The sequence below is a fragment of the Tursiops truncatus genome, chromosome 10, assembly GCF_011762595.2.
Source record: "Tursiops truncatus isolate mTurTru1 chromosome 10, mTurTru1.mat.Y, whole genome shotgun sequence".
Lineage (NCBI taxonomy): Eukaryota > Metazoa > Chordata > Mammalia > Artiodactyla > Delphinidae > Tursiops > Tursiops truncatus.
Window position 1 is genome coordinate 43207693 of NC_047043.1, and position 25716 is coordinate 43233408.

At 37.3% G+C, this 25716-nt stretch overlaps 1 protein-coding gene across 26 annotated transcripts in view; it reads right to left on the reverse strand.

The window, feature by feature from the left end:
• The window catches only part of DST (dystonin), a 497752-nt gene that overhangs the window by 367249 nt on the left and 104787 nt on the right, over positions 1–25716 (reverse strand). The window lies entirely within an intron of this gene.

Genomic DNA, 25716 nt, shown 5'->3' on the forward strand with positions numbered 1-25716 from the left:
CTATGGCAGGAGGAGTGACTAGGACAGACCGAAGGAGAAGAGCCATTAACCTCTGCAGGATTTAACACCCCTTTTACTCTATCTGTGCTCCACCCTTCACCACCTCCCAAATGAATTACACTTAATAAGTAATAATTTTTCTTTTCAGTTAGACATATTGCATAGTCAATCAGATACGTTCATCAACACAGAACTCAGAATAAATTAATATAACTTCAGCTTAAAAAAAAAAAGAACTTGATAATCTGACCAACCTTATTTGGGAGGTTTCTGGAATACAGAGAAGGGTCCAGACCCCAAGAGTTTCAAGTGCTCTGATACGTAAGCCCTGACAGAGAGAATATGATTACCTTTCAGTAAATTGTATACTTTCTAAAGGAACCCGCTCCACGCCATCTCCCCCAGGTGCTGAAAAAGACAGCTTTCATTTTAATCGTAATGCATGTACACACTTGGGCTGGATCTGACCCCGGGTCACCATCATTCAATCAACGTTTGTCCCTTTTCCTTCTTCTTCCCCTTACTGCCTTTTCCATCTTCAGAAGGAAATACTACTGTAAGTCCCTGATTGCCCACACCAAGAGATGACAAGTCTATTAACATCACCAAAACGCTTTTTTCAAACCAACTCAAAAAGCTCTAATTCCTAATCTCCAAAATTCAGCTGTCAGCACCCAAAAACATTATTCTGATATGTTTCACCATATCTCAAGGTAATTCACAACATCCTTCAGAAGTCCCCGTGAGCTCAGAGGTGGCCAAAATTACATCTTCCAGAGAGAAGGAAGAGATGGAAAGCTGAGAAAAGACACACTGTGAAACATCAGTCTCTGAACGGTCCAGGGTGTACTGTGCATTCCTCAAAAAGGTTTGTAGATAAGCAGCTCGATGCATTAAAACTTCACTACCTGTAACCTAAAGGCTCTAGAAATTTCATAGCAATTTCTCATAATTCCACTAGGTCTCAAATTTAGGAATATCAATTTTACATACTGAAATTACATAAAACAGCATATACTGATTCTTAATTATAATTAAGAAAAAAACTGATTAGGCCTCCTCATCCTTGTTTGAACTTAGGATTTTTTAATAATAAAATGTCTCTAACAATACAGTAAGAAACACTTTCCTGAAAATTTTCCTTTCTTTAATTAAGGCAACATTAGAAAATAGCCTTATATAAGGAAAAGGTCAAGAAATCTTTATATATGCTTCATTAAGACACGTAAAAAATTAACAGGAATAAAATGGTCTTTATGGAGCCCTGATCTGGGTCAGGTATTCTGCAAGGCTGGGACTGATATCACAGAGAGGAGAATGGACACTGTCCCTGCTTTCACTGCCCACAGGCCATGGCCAGTTCTCATGAATTGCCTATTGAAATCACTGGGCTGTTTTTCTACTGGAGAGAGTGCTGCTTTTCTTGCTGATTTACATAAACACTTCATATGTTAAAGACAGTAACACTTTATCATAAATGAAAATTCAAATCAAATCTAAACAATTACTGAAACAAGTCATAAAATAACTCTGAAGAATGAGTAGTTTTACTTAAAATTTATCATAGCTACGATGGCCTCATGTTCAAGAATATCTTTAACCTCAAGAGGCAGTACTGCAAGAGGGTTAAGAGGACAGGCTCTAGGAACAGGTGGCCTGGTTCTGAACCCCAGCTCAGCTACCCTCAAACCATGACCTGGGCAATTACTACACTTCTATGTGCCTCCACTTTATCAACTGCATAATGGAGATTATCTAAGCACCTACTTCATAGGGTTAATCTGAAGATGACATACTTCATGCAGAGCACTTAGACTATGCCTGGCAGATAGTATGTGCTCAATAAATGTTACCTATTTTCAGCAGTAGGCTAGCTTGAGTGAACTGCTGAATTTCCAGAATTTTGTTAGCCAATTGTTAACTACAGCCATCATTAAAAAATTAAATTACCTAAAGCTACAATTAAACACGTTACATTAAAACCAAGATAATAAATATTCACAACTTGTCACTTACTAATGATGTCACTACATTTTACTATTTACATCTATGGCACCTGCATGGTGGAAGCACCAGGTCATGGTGAGATACTATACCTCTCTTTCCAACTCTGCATTCAGTGATGTCAAGCTGGTACCCTGAAATCAATCATGGTGAAAATACTTACACCATGGAAAAGCACAAATGCTATAAATCAAGACTTTATCCTGGAAGAATCGGTTGTCAAAAATTTACCAGCACACTACTGCCTGTTATTACAGATTTATTATAATAAATCATCTTTCATTTCTTTCCTTTTCACAGGAAAAAAAGAAAGGGTGGCAAATCAAAATGTTAGTTATCTCTAGTCTCCTTGTCCCTACGTGGTAGTGTGTATACAAACCTGACTGCCAAGTTCAGGTTCCTTTTCAAAACTGTGTCCCCAAAGAACCACATACCCTTGTGTATAACTATGCCAGTCTTGCCTTTTCTGCACTGCCAAAGCCAGATGGAGTCAATATTCTTTAAAAATAACAGGACTAATTTGCCATGGTTCAATACGAAGGCCACCTTAAGGAGGTAAAAGTCAAGTGCCAAACCGTCATCAGATACAATCAATACATATCTGAAAATTGTTTTGACCTTCTGACATTACTTCGCAAGTCAAGTCAATATCAAACAGTCACTCCGGCTGAAACACAAATATAAACTTCCAGAATAATGGTCAAGCACTCAACTGTCTCCCAACTGCTCAGTGTCTATCTCTGTTAGGACCTAATGCAATACAGGATAATGTGTTCAGAGGGACCAACTAAATGTTCCAATTCAAGCCAAAAGTATGGCAGAATCTACACAGCACAGAACAAAGCCTGCAAGAAAACAGGCTGCTGGGCCCTAAGACTCACACTACGTGGTCGGGCCCAGGAAGAAGAGAAGTACAGCACATGCATCTGGGTGCTTCGAAGTACAAAGACAGTATGATTAAGTGGGAAATGCTACAAAGTAGAATTCCTGGGCTCCAGTTCTATCTAGTTCAAAGAGCTTAATATCTCTGAGCCCAATTCTTCTCAATCATAAAATGCAAACACTAAATGATGCAATCTCAGCTCTATGATTCTGCTCTATTTTTCTGAGTAAATGTGCTGTTGCTAAAAAAAGAATCCTTCCCTCCTCCCCACCTGACTATGGTAACATCCTTTTATTAAACTGACTCAAGTTTAAATATCACATAAATAGAAACATTTATGTTAATGTGAAAATACTGAAATCTATGTGTCATGTCTTCATTCTCTGGCTGTATAATGATGCTCTCGTCTCAGGGTCATACTAACACGAAGGCAACACATGAACTGGGACCATGCTTTTTCCTTCCCAAACTTTCACCAGCCAAGTCCAGAGTACCCACCAAACAGAAAGAACATAATAAACGTTTAGATGAACTGTATATGCAGGACTTTGAGGGTTTTAAGTCTACATTTCTATAATCCATCTAGTTGTGACAAAAGAAAATTTATGCACAAGCTATATGCACATGAGCCTTCTTTAAAGAGTAAAGGAGGGCTTCCTGGTGGTACAGTGGTTAAGAATCCACCTGCCAATGCACAGGACATGGGTTTGAGCCCTGGTCCAGGAAGATTCCACATGCCACAGAGCAACTAAGCCCATGCGCCACAACTGCTGAGCCCGTGTGCCACAACTGCTGAGCCCGTGTGCCACAACTACTGAAGCCCTTGCACCTAGAGCCCGTATTCTGCAACAAGAGAAGCCACCGCAATGAGAAGCCGTGCACTGCAATGAAGAGTAGCCCTCACTTGCCACAACTAGAGAAAGCCTGCATGCAGCAATGAAGACCCAATGCAGTCAAAAACAAATAGGTAAAATAAATAAATTAAAAAAAAATAAAAACAGAGAAAAGGAGGACCTTCCACCTCTGGGCACGATGGAGGAATAGGAACTGGATTCATTCTCCCACTTGACACAACTATATTTGTCTCTAAAAAGAGAGACAAAATTTATGGAACCACAGATTTGGACGTTACACAATAGACAGAACAGCCAACAGTGATTTCAGAGAAAAGGGAAACAAACAAGGTGAGCCTTTATCACACCCCACCCCAGCAAACTGCGTGGAGTGAGTTTCCAGGTTACAGTGCAGGCGCTGGGGGAACTGGGGTCGGGGAGGGAGAAGGTGGTCTCTCTCAGAGGAGGAGACAGCTCACCTGAGGAGGTCAAGACCATCAGAAATTTCAGTGCAGAGAACAGGAAAGAGCTGCACAAAGGCCACGTCTGGAGATACACAAGGGGTTGCATTTACCTGAGGTGTGTACATATGTATAAGGAAACTACCAGAGCCAGGTGAAGAACCACCAGAAAAGAGCAGGCAGAATGCAAAAGGGTGCTGCCTCAGTCGTGGGGAAAATAAGCCCTAGGCTAAAGCAGATCTGGTCCTGCCTAACAAAGCTTAAAAAGCAAACCTTAAAAGGGTCAGTCTATTGTGAATACTTAACTGTATCACAAACAAAACTCAAAAACACTTAAAAGAAGATTAAAAAAATTCAGCACCCAACTAAGTAAAATTAACAATGTCTGGCATCTACACAAAAAATTACCAGACATGCAGTGAAGCTGGAAAATGTGACCATAATGTGGAGAAACAGTAATCAAAGGAACAGACCCAGAAAATGACACAAAAAGTAGAAGCAGTAGACTGGGATATTAAAACAGCTATTATTAATATACTCCACGTGTCCAAAAAGATAGAGAAAAGCATAAGCATATTAAGGAGAGACACAGAAGATACAAAAGAAGTGAAAAAAAACCCAAACTGACCTTCTAGAGATGAAAAATATACTGCAGAGCATTAACAACAGATTAGAAACTGAAAAGAAAGTATTAATGAACCTTAGGACAGAGTAACTCTATTTAGCTTTATTAAGAAACTGAATTCAGAAAATCTTAAAGCCCAAACACTCAATAGAAATTCATTCATTCAATCAGTTAAAAAACGAAATAATTATTAAGCATTTACAATATTCCAAGTACCATGATAAGCACTAGAAATATTTAAAAGACTTAAAAAATATTTGCTATAGTTTCCCAACTTGTCAAAACTATTCAATATTCCCTTATGTGATGATCCTATAAACAAATATGCAATTCATTTTCCTCCGTCTCCCTGCTGTATATCTATATCATCTATTAGTATTAGGTATTCCCTTCTAACCCTGGGGTTATGTTATATTCCAATCCACAGAAAAAGAAAATGTTGTACTGTAACAGGGCTCTCCTATAGCTTCTGTATTCCTGCTTGTCAGAGAAATAAAAGCTTATGAGAGAAGCTAAGAAATACAGGGCATGCTGGCCTCACCAGGTAAAGGGTGTAAGAAAGTCACTCAATGGATACTTTATTCATACTGCATATACAGCATTGTAATTGTTCCAGAATTCATCTTGCTGGTTTTCCCCAACAGACTGAGATCTCCTAAAACAAAAAGCAACACCATTTTTTTCCATCTTTGTGTATGTCATGGGCACTCAATACATTTTCAGATAATTTGTTAAATAAATGAGTAAAAAATGAAGCCATATAAGAAAACAAACAGAACTGTGGCTAAGGACAGCACTCCTTAGAGACCATGGTTCCATCTGCCTGACTATTTGAGTCAGCACCTTCTCGCCTCACTGGACTTTGCCTGCAAGTGTCTGATCAAATCAGATGCTAAGAATGATAGCTGAGATCATAATGAACCACCTCAGCCATAAGGACCACACAAACCATAAGTCTGTAAATTGTTCATGAAAGTGCCAGATGGTCTATTAAGCGAATGTCACTTAATACCCACAATGTTGCTTATAAATTATACCTGTCTGATTCACATGGAGGAAGCTATTCTCAAAAACCAGCACTGTTTCATCACATACATGCTAATATTTAATAATTTTCTTCTTTTAAACGTTCTACTTTATTTGTGGTGGTATTTATATTTATTACAGAAGTAATAGCTACTTTTTTTAAATGTCAAACACCGAGATTGAAAAAAAAAAATCTTACCCCCTGGAGTTAACCCTGTTAACAGTTCGGTTTCTAACCTTCATCTCTCTCCCTATGTTTCAGTATAAATTTTTTTCTTTTTCCTTTTTTTTAATAAAAATGCCATACACATTATTCCTCTGCCTTTTAATTTTTCTTAATAATACATTGGGGGACTTCCCTGGTGGTCTAGTGGTTAAGACTCCATGCTCCCAGTGAAGGGGGCCCAGGTTCAATCCCTGGTTAGGGAACTAGATCCCACATGCCGCGACTAAGATCTTGCATGCTGCAACTAAAGGGCTCGCATGCCGCAACGAAGATCGCGTGTGCTGCAACTAAGACCTGGCACGGCCAAATAAATAAATAAATATATTTTTAAATAATAATAATACATCGGTAAAATGTTATGGGTCAATGATTAGACATCTAACTCATATTTTTTACCAATTCCTTAACACTTCAAGGTACAGAAGTATCTAAATTTATTCAACTATCCCCTAGTCATTCAGGTTGTTTCTAGTATTTTGCTATCATAAACAATGCCACAATAAATATCTTGAATTCTACCTGTAGGGAAGATGCTGAAATTTGGGGTCACAGTAGGTGTGACTTCAGCAGCAACCTCCTTTCCACAAAGATGGTAATGAAGCACATGTCAGAAGCAATGCATGGAGTACTGTTGCCCCTCCCCCTCCTTGCCAGTCCTGGATGTTATACTAAATGCTTTTGGAAGATGGTAATAAGAATAAAAGTGGTTACTAACTTTAAAAAAATACTGTTTCTAACTTTTTTCTAAAATCCTTTTAATTTCTCCCTAGACCTACCCCCGGTCAAATATTTGCCAGTGAAAATTTTACTATAGAAATTTACTTGTAAATTCCAAACAACCAACTTAGAACACATTTTCTCTTAAAAATGCTGTTTAAATAAAGATTAGATAACCCCGGTAGTACAAAGCTCTATGTTTAATTTTGAAAATGGTAAAACAACATTATTGCTGTACAACATACACTGACATTTTGGAGTCATTATCTAGAATAATTAAAATATATAACACTGGATCTATAAAAAATAAATTTTAATAAATACATACAATAGGCATGTTCCTATTGGAAACACACTTTCCAAATCACATCCTCCCAACCACATACTTGCCTGCTGCTGTCACAGGGGGGCTGGGGAGCTTGGACCAGGCAGTAGAAGCACACCTGAGCATACAGGGTATGGGGGATGTAAATGTTAAGTACACAGAACCAAAGATGGGCAATGGAGTCAGGCCACCATTCACCTAAAACCTACACCTCCAACTTCCCAGAAACACAAAGAGATAAGCTCCCTCTCCTCTTTCCATTCCCTTCCCTTCTACACACACACCCCCAACCCCCCACACACACCACATGCCCCTCTGGGGTGTGAGCAAACCCAAACTTCCCATCCCTTCCACTGCCGCTCCCACTCTGGACACAGACTAGAAATGAGGTCATAAAGCATCACCTCCTCCTCTGTCAGTCCTGATCCACAGCAGAAGTGATTTCCCCAGATGCCCACACACCCTCAGAAGGCAGGTCATGGGGAAGGGGCAAGAGTGGGAGTGGTCGGTGGCCCAGATCTGCCTGCCTGGAGCCTGAACCCTGTAGCTAACTAGGAAACAGCCAGGTATCCACACGCTGACCCAAAGCTGCAGCCAAACTGTCACTGAACCTTTCAAAATGGAGGAATATTTTAACTGCATGGTATGAATCCAATTTATATTATGCCTAATCTCTTTCTTAAAGCTCCAGAACAGTGATGAGCCTGCTGCATGCAATTTATCTTCACTGACATCCCACTGGTCCCCGAAGTCCATAAACATCAAATGCAACACTGAAAACTCAGCATCCCTTTCACTGCATGTCTAGAATGACACTACCACACTACTTCTGGCTCCCTGGTGCTTCACTTTTTCCACTCGTTTCTTCTACATTAATTTCCTTACTAATTCTCTCATAAGGCATGGCTTTTTCAATAAGTGGCTTAGACATAGCCAATGAAAGCACCTCTTCTATCTACCAGCGAGCAGAAAAGGAGACAGAGTGGTGTGGAGACGCAGAGATCAGGAGACCTCAATGCAGATCTTGCTTTTCCCTCTGCTGATCCCCACTTCCCTGGACTTCAGCTTTCTCCAGTATAAAATGAAAGGAAGGAAAATCAGCACACTCACCGTTTCTATCTTTTCTCTGTATCAACCACAAGCAATAGTAATTCTCAAAGATGGGCCGTTAAGAGAGCAGAATCAGGGTTAGATGCAGAACTGCAGTAAGTCTCCTACATAGGAACAAGTGCCACTCCAAGAGCTCATTCTTAAGTCCAATTTGTTCGTAAATCCAACAAAGTTAGCCTAGGTACCCAACTAACACAATTGGCTATACAGTACTGTACTGTAATAGGTTTATAATACTATTCACATAAATAATACATAAAAAACAAACAAAAAATAAAGAAAACATTTTTAATCTTACAGTACAGTACCTTGAAAAGTACAGTAGTACCAGCTACATCACTGCTACTTTTATGCTTGCTTCTGGACATCCTGGGCTTGAAATAAAGATACTGTACTCTATACACTACTGTACAGTAAAGTACACAAAAGCACAACCACCTGTAGAGGATGCATGCACGTGACAATGTATGCCAGACACGTGAACTAGCTTACGTGACTGGATATATGAACACACGTTTGCATCTTTGAAACGTGTGTTCGTATGAAAGTTCGCAACTTGAAGATTCGTATGCGGGGGACTTACTGTACAGTTCTGTTCACTGGTGGGGGGAGCGGTTAATGAGGGAAGAGAAAAACAAATCAAAACAGCTTAAGCAACTCCCCAGATTGAAGGCATTCAAAACTGAAAGCCACAGTTCCCAGTCCTGAGGGGGGAGCTTCACCTCAGACTCAAAGAATGGGCAACCAGGAATTTTCTGTTCACGTTCATTCCCAAAGTGAAGAATTAAAAGTACAAGAGAAATCTTCCATTTAACTAGAGATGGAAGAAGAAGCCTCAGAGGGGACGACATTTAGGCCTTTCTCAAGTTGTATAAGGCCATCATTTAACCAAACAATGAAGAAATGCAGAGCTAGACATACAAGTACAGCACACAGCAATTAAGACAGAGAACAGTTTTAAAACCTCCCAAAAAAGGTCATTTGCACACACTCGAAGGCACCAAGTTTACATATCATTAATGCATGTGAAGAAAGTAAAAAAGGTTTTAAATTATCAATTTCTTCCAAAGTTCTACTTCAGTCAATGTTACCAATAAACCTAGTCCCCCCAAATACTGCTAAATTCAGTACCATTAACAAAGAGTATAATCTTGAAGACCAGCACAAGTAATGAAAGGTAAAGGCAATCAACGATTACAGCCTATATCAAAAGTCCTGAAGGCATTTTCAAAAGGTTTTCAAAAGGAATCAATGAGAGTTCCATAAATAAATTAAAACTACGAATATGGTGATCATCTCAAATAAAACATGACGTGGATGCCAAAAACAGTAAATGGAAAGTATGTCAGAGAGTGATGTCAAGGAGAACCAGACAGATCATCACATCAGAATAAAGTGATACGTCCACAACTCTACAAGAAAAATAAAAGACCACTGACTTCCTTATGTCGATCACCCTAAGGATCTAGCATACTTACTATCACACAAGAAACACTCAATGAATGCTTTCTAAATGAATAAATGATTAATTAATTCATTAAGGAAAGTATGATAGGATGAGGACGCAATCATTCCTTTAATTTATAAGCCCATCCAATACTAGCTAGTTAATATCAAGATCCAGGAATAGAAATCAGATCTCTACATTATTAGTCACTGCTTCCTTTATTGTGGAATTTCTAGAATTCAGACTGATTAGAATTTTTTAATTGGATCTACAACTCAAGAATCTACTCAGTCATGAATTAGGCAGTATCTTATAAACAGTTAATTGTTAACTGGCTTATATAATCCATATGATTTCTTTCTGATCTTGAAAACTTCTATTTCTGAAGCTTGTAATTAGATCCAATGATACCAATGTAGTAATATTAACCAAATCCATCAGAATACAAAATTACTTAAATGGTGTCATGACATTATTTATCACTATCCATAACAGAATACATGCATCAGTCATTAAAAATATTTTGAAACAATATTTAATAGCATTAGAAAATACCATGATATATTAAGTAGATAAGCAGGATACAGTTTTACATACATGGTCCAAATTTTTAAATGTTACATATTAAGGAGAAAAGAGAAATGGAAAAGGAGAGGAAATATATCAGAACATTAATTAGTATACTGGATAATGGAACTACAGATTATTTTTTGTTCCCATTTTGTCCATTTCTTTATTTTGCAAACATGCTGTCATAGATTTTTCTTCTCACATTCCACACAAAACTTACATAGTTCCTCCTTTTCCACTAATACAGAAATTATACCTTTAGTCAATGGGATAGTTTTTCTGTCTAAACATAAAACCCTATAATTTTAAGAGCTGCTTCAATTAACAATGGAAGTAAAAGATAACAGAGTTTTTCCCTCAGGTACCTAAATCCCCAATAGCCAGCAAGAGAATTTTTCACTGAAGTTTATAGATTAAGGATAGCCCAAAACAAAGTTACACAAAAAAGGAAACTGTATTTATCTCCTTCCTAAATATAGACCTCTACCAATAATTCCAGGACATATTCAATAGCTGTTTACTTAAACTGAGACTATTCACCTCTCATCACATACATTACTTATAATCTATACGTTAATAATAAACTGTGAATGCATATAAAGATGGGCCACAATTACCAAAAGTAGAGGGCTCTGTGGACTGGCTGCCAGAATGCCAATCGGCCACCCGTCAATGCAATCATGGGAACCTAGTTTCCTTGGCTACAAAATAAGGGAACTGACGCTTATGTTACCTATCTCAGAGAGGAGGCGTAAGAATGAAATTGTAACATGTATATAAAAATACAAACAATATGCAAGGTGTTATAATTATGATCATCGATCTAACTCAGAATTTCCTACACCGTGTTAAGATTGTCTCAATCAACAATGAAAACAGAACCATACAAAATCTATGGGATGCAGCAAAAGCAGTTCTTAGAGGGAAGTTCATAGCAATACAGGCCTTCCTCAAAAAACAAGCTGTCTCAATCAGTCTTTACATTTGTTGAGCCATGCCTAAAAGTTATTTCTCACGACTGAAGCCTCAGATTTGATAATATATTCATGGTATTGATAATATATTTGATAATATATTCAGAGTTCTTAAAAGCAGAGGATAAAATTTACAGCTTAACACTGATTACCTACAAACAAAATCTGTCTGGTTTAAAGTATTGATTAAATCATTATGATAATACTCTGCCCACAATGCAAAGCAGGAAGTGCAAGGTCAGACTGTGCAGATGAAAAGGCAGGTGCAGAAAACCCTCCACCAACACTGCCCATCCTCACCCACAACACAGAGCCTCCTCCCACTGGTATCTGCCTCCCTTCAGAGGCCAGCCCCACTCCTTAGACTTTTGGATGCTCAGCTGGGTCCTCTCTGAGGCTCTGACTTACACTGCGTGGAGCTGGCCGTGCATCCTCACCCATCTCTGCTCTTCCAGAGGCTACAGCCCTGTAGCCTGGGTTCCTCGTCTTTCCACAGGCCCAAGTTCCTCTGAACATTTTTTAAGTATATGATCAATAACCTTAGAATTAAACCACATATTTCAATTTGATGAAGATCAATTTCTTGGCCCCAGTGCTTCCTCTCTGTCCAGCTTTCCTAAGGAAAACTGATTAGAACATGTGATGGAGGCTTGGGGAGGGTGCAAGTGACACAGTAATTTGTGCAACTGAGCATGTAATCAATTAATTACTGATGAGAAATATGAGAAAGATGAGGTTGGGAACAATATTGCTTGAATGTTTTCAATGAAAGACTAATTACAGAAGTATTTTATTCTGTTTATTTTAATTCTACTGAAGCACAAATTTTAACTTCTATATAGTTTTCTAAATGGGAAAGCATGGAGATTAAGTACATCTGTTTTTCCACAAGAAATATAAAGCACCCTTGCATTTTGCTTTCTGTAATTTAGAATTCTTCAATCCTTCTTCTGTTCTTCAAAGAAAAGTATAAAGACTAAGATATCTGTAGTAACTAAGTTGTTCTAGCTTCTGAGATTGCTTGAAAGACACATTCAAGTAATACTACAAATGCCTTCATAACCATAAGCCCTCCCTTAAAAAGATTATAAAATCTACTCTATATGCAAAATCAAACTCTGAATTTCACCACTTGGCTTTTTATTTACCAAGTATTTTCAATATTCTCTAGTTTCTGTTATGCAGATAAAGTTATCACAAAGATCACAAAATGAACAATCAAAACAGAAAATCAAGTAATCTTGCTGTACCTCATAACTCACGGTTTTAAAACTCAAATATGATCATTTACCTGCTGCTTAATTCTAGGTGGTAACATAAAACTTTGTGTTATTAGACATTTTATATATATATATATATATATATATATATATATATATATATATATATATATGGCATGACACCCAGGCTATAATCAAATCACCATCACAAAAATTCTCTAAAAAATTATACAAACTACTATCTATGTAACCCTACTTCTGATTACATTTTAAAAGAAGTAATTCACTATCCTAAGAGTTCAACTTTCCATATTTTGCAGGACCTAGACTACTAATGTCAGCCTATCCTTAAAATAGAACAGTTCAACTAATTTTAGACTCAAGTGTTATAAAGCGTCATAGCTGCCAGCGAGCCAGATACCTGAACTGTAGCAGCAGCACATGTAGATACACCAAAGCAAACTGTCAGATTGCTGAACTCTGAGCCACCCCATGCAAGTCCACATTACGAGGTCCACAGGGTGTACGTACCCAAAACAAAACAGTACTTATAAATAACATGCCCATATGAAAGGAAATACCCAGGGCCTTATTTATTTAAATAATATCTATAATATGCAATGGTTCAAAAGTGTCAAGAGGAGGTAAGAATATAAAAAGACTACTAACATATACACACTACTATATATAAGATAAATAATTGACAAGGACCTACTGTATAGCACAGGGAACTCTACTCAATGTTCTGTAGTACCTATATGGGAAAAGAATCTGAAAAAGAATGGATATATGAATATGTATAACTCAATCACTTTGCTTTACTCCTGAAACTAACACAATATTGTAAATCAGCTATACTCTAATATAAAATAAAAATTAAAAAATGTTTGAAATGGAATTAAAATTTCAAAACTCAAACTTAATTAATAAAATTGACATTTAAGTAAACTTTAAAAAAAATAAAAAGACTACTAACCATTTGAAAAACATGTAATAAAGGACTGACATCTAAAAGATACAAAGGACTCTTAAAACTCAACAGGAAGAAAACAAACAACCCAATTAAAAAGTGGGCAAAAGATCTGAACAGACAACTCGCCAAAGGAGATATACAAATGCAAATACACATATGAGAAGATGCTCCACATCATATGTCATTAGGGAAATGCAAATTAAACCAATTCAATGCTACTACACACCTATCAGAATGGCTAAAATCCAAAACACTGATAACACCAAATGGTGGTGAGGATGTGGAGCAACAGGAACTCTCACTCACTGCTGGGGGAAATGAAAAGTGGTACAGCCACTGTGGAAGACAGTTTGGCAGTTTCTTACAAGATAAACACAGTCTTACCTATGATCCAGCAGTCACACTCCCAGGTATTTACCCAAAGGAGTTGGAAACTTATGTCCACACAAAAACCTGCACACAAACGTTTAAGCATCTTTACTCAAAACTGACAAACGCTGAAAGCAACCAAGATGTCCTTCAAAAGGTGAATGAATAAACAAACTGTGGTAAATCTATACAATGGAATATTATTCAACAATAAAAAGAACTGAGCTATCAAGTCATGAAGAGTCATGGAGGAAACTTAAATGCATGTTACTAAGTGGAAGAAACCAGTCTGAAGAGGCTACATACTGTACAATTCCAACTACAGGAAATTCTGGAAAAGATAAAACTACATGGAGACAAAAAACGATCAGGGGTTGCCAGAGGTATGGGCATGGGGAGGATGAACAGGTAGAACACAGGATCTGTGCGCTGTTGAACTATTCTATATGATACTGCAGTGGTGGACACGTGACATGCATCTGTCAACTCCCAAAGAACTGTACATATTCAATATCGTTTTGGAAGTCCTAACCACAGCAATCAGACAAGAAAAAGAAATAAAAGGAATCCAAATTGGGAAAAAAGAAGTAAAACTGTCACTGTCTGCAGATGACATGATACTATACACAGAAAATCCTAAAGGCACCACCAGAATACTACTAGAGCTCATCAATGAATTCAGTAAAGCTGCAGGATGCAAAATTAATATAGAGAAATCTCTTGCATGTCTATACACTAACAATGAACAATCAGAAAGAAATTAAGGCAATAATCCCACTTACCATTGCATCAAAAAGAATAAAATACCTAGGAATAAACCTACCAGACCTGTACTCAGAAAATTATAAGACAATGGTGAAAGAAATCAAAGATGACACAAACAGTTGGAGAGATATACAATGTTTGGGGGTTGGAAGAATTAATATTGTTAAAATGACCATACTACCCAAGGCAATCTACAGATTCGATGCAATCCCTATCAAAATATTGATGACATTTTTCACAGAACTAGAACAAATAATTTTAAAATTTGTATGGAAACACAAAAGACCCTGAATAGCCAAAACAATCTTCAGAAGGAAGAACAGAGCTGGAGGAATCAGGCTCCCTGACTTCAGACCATATACAAAGCTACAGTAATCAAAACAGTATGATACGGGCACAAACACAGACACATAAATCAATGGAACAGGATAGAGAGCCCAGAAAGAACTGCGCAATGTTACTAATGCAAATTGGATCTTAGTTAATAATAATGTATTAATATTGGTTCATCAATTAAAACAAATGTACACCAATGCAAAATACCAAATGGGGAAATTGTGGGGAAGGAAGGGAGTACTGAAGAACTCTGTACTTTCTCCTCAATTTTTCCATAAAACTAAAACTGCTCTAAAAAACTGCTCTAAAAAGTCTATTTTTTTAAGGCTACTGCCCTAGGAGCAGAGAACTTGTGTTCTTAGGTCTTCCTCATTCACTGACTGACTATGTAATCTCTACTGCTCAAAAGACTTCATATGCCCTATTTTATCCCACCTTTATTAACCCAGTGAGGTAGAGAGTGAAGGAGATGTGCCTCTCACTGCAGGAAGTAAGCCACCAAGTAGTATCATTTCGTGCCCGACATCAAGAATACAAATTGTCACACTGGCAAAGCCAGCAGAGAGAACTGTAATACTGAATATAGGGGCATGTCTTTAATTCACTGAGACAATGATATCTTTGTATAATGTCTTTAATACCAGGATTCACTGGGAAATATTTTCACCCACTAGAGAAAAATCGGGACTTTGTCAACTCCCTTTGACGATTCTTTCCAGGAAACATCTCAGGCATGTATCAAAGCAGCCACATTCATCAGTGACATTTACAAAATTTAATTATTTTCAAAAATCTCCTCAACCTAAATACACACTGGAAAAGCTCATATTAAAATTTTCTTTTCTTTTCATGGATATCTACTCATTAGAATTTATAGTCCAGCTAAGATACAACAGTTCAAGCTCCAAAGTCTATTTAATATTTGAATTGAACTAAATCTCTATAGATTTTTAAACTATTAATTTTTATTTCATGTATCCATTTAACACAACTCAGAAAGTTTTAGTATTAATCAAAATCATAATTCTAATAAAAAGTATGCTTATAAACACTATTTCTGCAACATTTCCTGGTCAATGTACCAAAACTCAAAATACGTAGTTTATATCGAATATACACTTGATGTTCAAATGTCACTGCTACCGCTTTTAGCTATATGATTTCAGGAAAATTAACTTCTCTAAGCCTCAATGTCCATATTGGCAAAACAGTGGTAGTTGTAGTCAAGATAAAGAGTTACGAGACTTATAAATAATAGATAACTCATTTGCAAGACCCTGCACTGTGCCTGTCATATAAGTAGGTAGGAATATAAGTGGTAGCTAGTATTTTGACTATTTTAAGTTAAAAATTAAACACTTAACACATAAATTCAAGAATGGCTTAGACCTTATAGTAAATGATCATAGAACCATTGACCTTCTTATAGAACAAACAAAACTGACTCTAAAAATTTCCTGGAGTTTATGTAGAAAAAAACAACAAATAAATTAAGACGTTCTGAAATAAAACCAAACGAAAAAAGTTGTTGAAACATATTAAAAGATTGATTTTTAATCATTAATACTTTTAAAAAGGTTCTGAAACCAATCATTTTATTTGCTTTTAGAAAACGGATTCACTGCTCTAGGATACTATAAATCATGCTGAGAGGATTGCCAACAAGAAGACTGGTAAGATATTTCTTCAGGAACCTACATTAAATAGAACATTCCAGTTTTCTAGGTCACTCTATGGCTGTATTTCCAAGGTCAAGCAAACAGCACTGACTCCATTTCTCTAAAAAGGAAGGTCTAGCAATGATTAATATTAAGAATTTGTTTCTAATGTTATGTCAACTACACCTCAATTTAAAAATAGAGGAAAAAGAAAAAAAAGAAAAAACTGCTGTTTCAAAACCATATTTTCTTTTTTTCTGAGAAATATTTATGCATTTACTGAATTTACTGGATTCATCTATCTATAGCTTAAGTTAATGTCTATTTAATAGCAGCTTTAAATGAATTTTTAAAACTCAAAACCATATTTTCTAATGAACACATACTACAAATGATTTTTTACAAATGAATAAGAACACACTCCAAGTATCTTCGACTACAACTTCAACAACGAAGTCATTGCACACCATGCTGTCCCCACACACAGAACCAACCATCAGCCATGCTGTCGGCTTCTGAAATAAGTTTCTCTCGATCCAGCCTTCCATTCAAACCACCCCAATTTTACGGTGGCCTCCCGCCCTGTCTCCCTGCTTCCTGAGTCTCCCTTCCCATTCAACCATCCACACCGTTACCAGAGTCATCTCCCTAAAACTGATCTCATTGGTAACATCCTGCCAAGGATCATTAGAGTTCCCCTCCCTGCCTAGAGAAGAAACCCCAAACTCGGTGCTGGCTGTGGCATCCCAGGCTCTTTTCAGTCTGGTCCAACATAACCCTCCATATTCACCTGTATCCATCTTCCCATAACCTCCATCCAATCCCATCCCTAAAACCTACTAAAGCTTACTGTGCACTTCAGCCAAACTTTCCAAATGGGTTCTGCTAATGAAATGGAATAGCCCTGCCAGCCCCTCCTCCTGAGAATTCCCGCCCTGCTGCCTTCAGCCTCTCTCAGGGTAAAATCCCATTTGACTCAAAGGACAAAGCTTTCCCCAGCACCCAACCCCAGCAGAACTATTTGCTCCCTCTTCTGAGAGAGAAGAAAGTAGGGTGGAAAACTATAGCAAATAAAATTGCATTAAAGGGATAGACTATACAATGGAATATTACTCAGCTATAAAAAAAGTGAAATAATGCCATTTGCAGCAACAAGGATGGACCTAGAAATTATCATACTAAGTGAAGTAAGTCAGAAAGAGTAAGACAAATACCACATTCTATGTCTTATATGTGGAATCTAAAAAAAAAAAATGATACAAATGAACTTATTTACGAAACAGAAACACATTCACAGACATAGAAAACAAACTTATGGTTACCAAAGGGGAAATGGGGGAGTGGAAAGGGATAAATAAGAAGTTTGGGATTAACACATACACACTACTATATATAAAACAGATAAACAATAAGGACCTACTATATAGCACAGGGAACTACACTCAATAGTTTGTAATAACCTGTAAGGGAAAAGAACCTGAAAAAGAATGGAGATATATATACGGAGTTTTATATATTTATAAAACTGAATCACTTTGGTGTATACCTGAAACTAACACAATATTGTAAATCAACCATACTCCAATAAAAAAAGAGATAAACCAAAAATATATATAAAAGCCTTATTTGATTGCTTATAAAATAATGATATACTTCAGCAGATAGCTGCCTGAAATTCCTCTTTGGTAGAAGGCAGATATGTGCTCTAAATTAGTAAGAGCTGAAAAATGAACACAGGAGACTTTCTTCAAAAGCCACTGTAAAGAGAGGGGCCCCATGTAACAGAAGCACCTGAGTTTCTTTTAAATTAATATGAAATACTAAACATTGCAAACTACAAATCTTCTCACTCGAACACCAGGCTTATAGAGGCAAATAATCTCAGTGCGTTCTTTGTTTTTTTTTTATTTAACATCTTTATTGGAGTATAACTGCTTTACAATGGTGTGTTAGTCTCTGCTTTATAACAAAGTGAATCAGTTATACATATACATATGTTCCCATATCTCTTCCCTCTTGTGTCTCCGTCCCTCCCACCCTCCCTATCCCACCCCTCTAGGTGGTCACAAACCACCGAGCTGATCTCCTTGTGCTATGCGGCTGCTTCCCACTAGCTACCTATTTTACGTTTGGTAGTGTATGTATGTCCATGCCACTCTTTCACTTTGTCACAGCTTACCCTTCCCCCTCCCCATATCCTCAAGTCCATTCTCTAGTAGGTCTGTGTCTTTATTCCCGTCTTACCCCTAGGTTCCTCATGACTTTTTTTTTCTTAGATTCCATATATATGCGTTAGCCTACCATATTTGTTTTTCTCTTTCTGACTTACTTCACTCTGTATGACAGACTCTAGGTCCATCCACCTCACTACAAATAACTCAATTTCGTTTCTTTTTATGGCTGAGTAATATTCCATTGTATATATGTGCCACATCTTCTTCTTTTTTTTTCTTTTTTTTTTCCGGTACGTGGGCCTCTCACTGTTGTGGCCTCTCCAGCTGCGGAGCACAGGCTCCGGAAGCGCAGGCTCAGTGGCCATGGCTCACAGGCCTAGCCGCTCCGCAGAATGTGGGATCTTCCCGAACCGGGGCACAAACCCGTGTCCCCTGCATCGGCAGGCGGACTCTCAACCACTGCACCACCAGGGAAGCCCTGCCACATCTTCTTTATCCATTCATCCGATGATGGACACTTAGGTTGTTTCCATCTCCTGGCTATTGTAAATAGAGCTGCAATGAACATTTTGGTACATGACTCTTTTTGAATTATGGTTTTCTCAGGGTATAGGCCCAGTAGTGGGATTGCTAGGTCATATGGTAGTTCTATCTGTAGTTTTTTAAGGAACCTCCATACTGTTCTCCATAGTGGCTGTACCAATTCACATTCCCACCAGCAGTGCAAGAGTGTTGCCTTTTCTCCACACCCTCTCCAGCATTTATTGTTTGTAGATTTTTTGATGATGGCCATTCTGACTGGTGTGAGATGATATCTCATTGTAGTTTTGATTTGCATTTCTGTAATGATTAATGATGTTGAACATTCTTTCATGTGTTTGTTGGCAATCTGTATATCTTCTTTGGAGAAATGTCTATTTAGGTCTTCTGCCCATTTTTGGATTGGGTTGTTTGTTTTTTTGTTATTGAGCTGCTTGTAAATCTTGGAGATTAATCCTTTGTCAGTTGATGAACATAGATGCAAAAATCCTCAACAAAATACTAGCAAACAGAATCCAACAACACATCAAAAGCATCATACACCATGATCAAGTGGGGTTATCCCAGGAATGCAAGGATTCTTCAATATACTCAAATCAATCAACGTGATACACCATATTAACAAACTGAAGGAGAAAAACCATATGATCATCTCAATAGATGCAGAGAAAGCTTTCGACAAAATTCAACACCCATTTATGATAAAAACCCTGTAGAAAGTAGGCATAGAGGGAACTTTCCTCAACATAATAAAGGCCATATATGACAAATCCACAGCTAACATCGTCCTCAATGGTGAAAACCTGAAAGCATTTCCACTAAGATCAGGAACAAGACAAGGTTGCCCACTCTCACCACTATTATTCAACATAGTTTTGGAAGTTTTAGCCACAGCAATCAGAGCAGAAAAAGAAATAAAAGGAATCCAAACTGGCAAAGAAGAAGTGAAACTGTCACTGTTTGCAGATGACATGATACTCTACATAGAGAATCCTAAAGATGCTACCAGAAAACTACTAGAGCTAATCAATGAATTTGGTAAAGTAGCAGGATACTAAATTAATGCACAGAAATCTCTGGCATTCCTATACACTAATGATGAAAAATCTGAAAGTGAAATTAAGAAAACACTCCTTTTTACCACTGCAACAAAAAGAATAAAATATCTAGGAATAAACCTACCTCAGGAGACAGAAGACCTGTATGCAGATAATTATAAGACATGATGAAAGAAATTAAAGATGATGCAAATAGATGGAGAGATATACCATATTCTTGGACTGGAAGAATCAACATTGTGAAAATGACTCTACTACCCAAAGCAATCTACAGATTCAATGCAATCCCTATCAAACTACCAATGGCATTTTTCACAGAACGAGAATAAAAAATTTCACAATTTGTATGGAAACACAAAAGACCCCGAAGAGTCAAAGCAATCTTGAGAAAGAAAAATGGAGCTGGAGGAATCAGGCTCCCTGACTTCAGACTCTACTACAAAGCTACAGTAATCAAGACAGTATGGTACTGGCCCAAAAACAGAAAGATAGAACAGGATAGAAAGCCCAGAGATAAACCCACACACATATGGTCACCTTATCTTTGATAAAGGAGGCAAGAATATACAGTGGAGAAAACACAGCCTCAGTGTGTTTTATACATTTGTATACTCTGTTGTGGAGTTAAAATGGAAAGGAACACATGACAGTCTAGAAATTCCATCTCTGTGTTACCTCTGTAGCTTCTGATGTTCTTAGGATCTCAGTCTCGAGATGCTTTGGTCAAACCCCCCAGCTCACCACAAAGCCAGGCTGCTGGGCACACGGGACCCAGAGGCAGAAACACGAACACTTCTCTGCCTGGCTGCAGATTAACATTAAGACAAATTGCTCTCACCACCTTTCCTTACATATCATTTAGTACCTGAAACCGTCATTACACGAGAAAAACAAGCATCTCCAAATTGTTCAAATAAAAAGTTTTTAAAAGCATAAAGCTTTTTTTAAAGTCCCTGACTAAATAAATGTTGAGATAACCATATAAGGTTAAACCAGAACAGCAACAACAACAACAAAAAAAAAACTAAAGGAGCATGAGTGTGATGTTTTGGGTTCAAAGTTAAATTCACTAACAGTAGCTAATAACCCATTACCATTCCTGAACTGATATGTGTTCCTTATAGTGTAAGGCAATGAACAAGATCTTTGGCCGATTTAAATCCTAATTATTTAGTGGAAATTACTTTTCGAATCCATGTTGCAATATCATAAAACACTCAACTGTGTCATCTGGAAAATCCTCAGAGATGTCAAGGGAGCTCTCAAATTCTCTCCAACTAGAGCAAAATCACATAACATTGTGTTATGGTTGTTAATGCGTCCAGAGTTTAGGTTTCCAATTTCAGGACAGACATTGCAGGTTGCAAACACGATATCCATTCTCTCCTTATTCTTTACCGACAGAATTTCACTTTTGTTCAGGGCACTAAGTGGGGCCAGCTAAAATGTCTATTTTCCTAGTCTGCCTTGCAGACAGCAGTGGCCCCTATAACAGTTCTGACCAGTGAAATACAAGTAAAAACTGCTAAGTGGGCTTCTAAAAAAGATCTTTAAAAGGAGGCTGAATCAACTTGTCTGGATCTTTTGTCCTTTGTCCTTGTACTTCCCCTTCTTTCCATCTGGAATTGAGACACAAATGCTGGAAGAGCAGCAGCCATCTTGTAATGAGAGAACAACCACATGACGTACTACAAGTGGCCAAGAAGAAACATAGGAGTCTGGGTCCTACTGGCAAATAGAGGTGCGCTACAGCCCTCCCAGTCCTACCTGAGGCCTCTCAGTCCCTGAGAAAAAGAAAACACTATCATCTGTTTCTGCTACAAACAGCCAAACACAATCTTAACTAACAGTCATTACCAGTTAAGCCTATTTCATTTTTTAAAAGAAAAAAGCTCAGACTAATACTGTCATAACTAGCTACAATGCAACACTATTATGATATAGCCCTGTTAAAGGTCACTTATTACACAACTGACTATGAAGCCCCAGGAGGAGATGAAATCTGAAATCAAGATTTTGCAGAATCCTAAAGCCAGCTGAAAACCACTGAGGTCACACTTATGAAGGAAGCAAAGTAAAGAAACCTTTACACTCCAGCTTCAATTCAACCGGCACCAGAGTTAATTTACACAGTAAAAGACAGGATTTTGACCATTCACATATCTACCTAAGGAGGTAAAACTGAAGTGAAAATGAAAACTACTGGCTGTGAGTAGTTCTCAGTTCATTTTGTCACCATGGGCATAAGCAGAATCACACGGCTCTAATGAGAGAAGGGACTTTAGCAATTGCTTTAGCAATTCCTCAACATTTTCATGAGAAACAGAACATTTTGCCTTTTTCTTAATCGAAGAGGGTTTTTTAGTGATATATAGACAGATAGATAGATAGATACAGATATAGATAAGTAAGAAATCTGCCACTCAGCTTTCATAGAGAATAATAATGAAACCCTTTTTATAGCTGTCTGGGGATAACTGATTAATTTCCAGGTCAATGGAAAAATATCCATTTTCTTGGACCAAAATAATTTACCTTCCTTGTCCGTTAAGTCTAAAATGTATAGAATAAAATTTATTGGGTTCACATTAATGATCTCATTTTCACACTAAGTATCAATTTTAAAAAGTAACAATGTGTTGAGGAAAGAAAATCTTCCAATGATAGACTCAAACAGCAGAATTTCATAGATTAGAGTGACATCTAGTTAATATTGATAATATAATAATATATAATAATTATAATAATAGTATGTAGGTTAGTTTCCTTATACTGACAGGAAAGACAAGAGGGATGTTCTGCATCTTTTGTGCTAACCTACTAAAAATGTTTTCTATTTACATGGTAAATAAACTGCATAATTCACTATAGATATTAAAGAAAGCCACTGACATGGGCAATTTCTAGCATAAACAATAACAAAGAAATATGTTTTATTCGAAAGTAAATGCCTTTATTCACCCTGACTGTGGTAATCTGCTGAAGTAATGAGATTTTTTTTTAATCAGATGCCCTGAATATCCTGGCGATGAATATATTTTATAAGCAAAGGGATTGGAATATGAATCAGGACACTGCATCCTTCTCTGCAGCAAATAGCTCTTTCTGTGTTATTCTAATTCAGCAAACAGTTGCCTATTTTCACTCAGAAGTAAAGGACCAAAGTAAGACCCAAGAATAGACCACACCATAAATAATTAGGGCTCGCTCACTTGCCGCTATTCTTGTTTTGCTCCAGAAGGATAGGTCTGAAGTCCTTCCAAAGCCATCTGAAGACTAAACTCTCAACTTCTAAACCTAACAGTCATAACTGCTAACATTATAGGTTATTGTAATTCTACGTTTCTGTCACAGATTCTGAATTTGTTACAGCTGACCCCACCACTTACACATTCAACAGCTGGGGCATATGATCACTTGGCAACCTGATAACACTCCAGCCAAATGCAAAGTCATCCTGGAACCAAGGAACTCGGGCAGAAATGAAAATCAAAATAAGCTCTCTTACGTTCAAATGGGAATGGAAAATGTTTTGAACAATGCATGATTTTAGAAAATGCAACAACTGTACTTTGAGAGTTGAGTGAACTGACACTCCCTATTCAAAGCCTACAATTCTTTTCTGATTAGATCAGCCCCCACAGCAAGTCATCGGGATAATAAGCTCTGTAATGAAGTCATCGAATTGGATACTGATGGGAAACCATAACCGGCTTCAAAACACATCCGGAAACGATGAGTTTTCCAGGTCTCTAGCTTTCCACGTAATACACTGGCCAATACTCTTACTCTCCTTTCCAAGACCAGATGAAACACAGAACATCTATAAAGTCGGGGACAAATTGATGACCTAAGCATTTTAAAACCACAAAGAAAACGAAGGAAACGACCTTCACTTTTTCGGTGAAATTCGGGACTATATGTTTGAAAAAGTGTACATGTAAGTGCAATACTGATCATTAGGTTATAATTAAAATGAAGTGTAGTGATGACTGCAATGGCCTCCAGGTCTTCAATTTCCCTTTAGTTCCAAACGCAAATAAAAACCATCTTTTAAATAACATCCACTTCCTCAAGGCAAGTCAAATCACCTCAGTTATGTCTGTTTTCCGAGTCACCTGCAATCACCCACGTGTCAGAGGTAAAACTTGATGGGACAAAAATTCATACAGCTATCATTTTTTTCAAAAGTAAAAAAGGTACATACTTTCAAACTTTCAGACATTTTTCTTTCTGACCTTAAAGAGCATAGGTGTACATCTTCCATGAGGTTTATTAGTATATTGCAATATTTCTCATTTTTAAGGTTCTGGAACAACTTATTAAGAACCTTATTTTTAAATGGGAGGACAGATGTAAACATGAGTGTATTGCACATGAACACACACACAGATGCTACAAATGTGCTTTAGCCTAAAATATCATTGCACTTGCTCAGTGGTAGTGTCATACACAATAGAGTCTTGGCACAAAGGAATTCTGATTGTGCTGTTTACAGAATTCTACATGGATTAAAGGAATGTCAATAATAAAACATGTTCTAGAAGGAGATGAAATATATTCATGGGTAGATTTTGAGCTCTGGGGGGATTTGGAATTTAATTATTCAGTTCGCGATTCTATATTTCTATTTTTTACAGATAGAAAACTAGTGATACATGCATTTTTAACCATACAATCCCCATTCAATTTACAGAAATTGAGTTTCTTAAGACGACAGCAAATATTCAAAAGATGCAAAACCACTTGAATGCAACCGATGAAATAGGCCACTATTCACCATGAATATATTAAGGCTCTGGGAGCTACCCCTGGGTGTGGAGCGCTTAGAAGCCACAGTTAGGAGACCGTCTGGACACACTGAAAAATAATTTCCAGAGACAAAAATACCCTTTAAGATGAGAAGATGCTCTTTATCTAACGTCACATTTAACTATAAAGTCAAAATAAACATGATACTAAAATATCAATACTATTTATCGTAGAATTTCCCCAACATAAAGGATAGGCAGAAAAATATCTCAAAATATACTCCTTTACGTTTAAATTTACCACAGACTCACTGACGAAAGTCTTTCATGCATCACGCTATCAAGTAATCTTTATCATATGTAAGAATAGATATATAGTCACAAACCATAAACTTTTTTCATATAAAATCATTTTAAGAAAAATGATTTGGTGATGCTCTCAGTGGTGAAACAGTCCATTTATTTAAGAAGCCAAGGACCTTTTTGATCGGGTTAACCAATACGCCATACCAAGCAAGAGCAGCAATGCCTTAGTAATCCTATGGAGAATTAATCGGTCTCCACCCTCCCAGGAAGAATTATGATGATGCGTAGTGCTTAAAAGCTTTTGCAGGGGAGAGAAAACGCAACGTGCTTCTTGGAAACCAAACCCCTCCCCCGCACCGTACTGC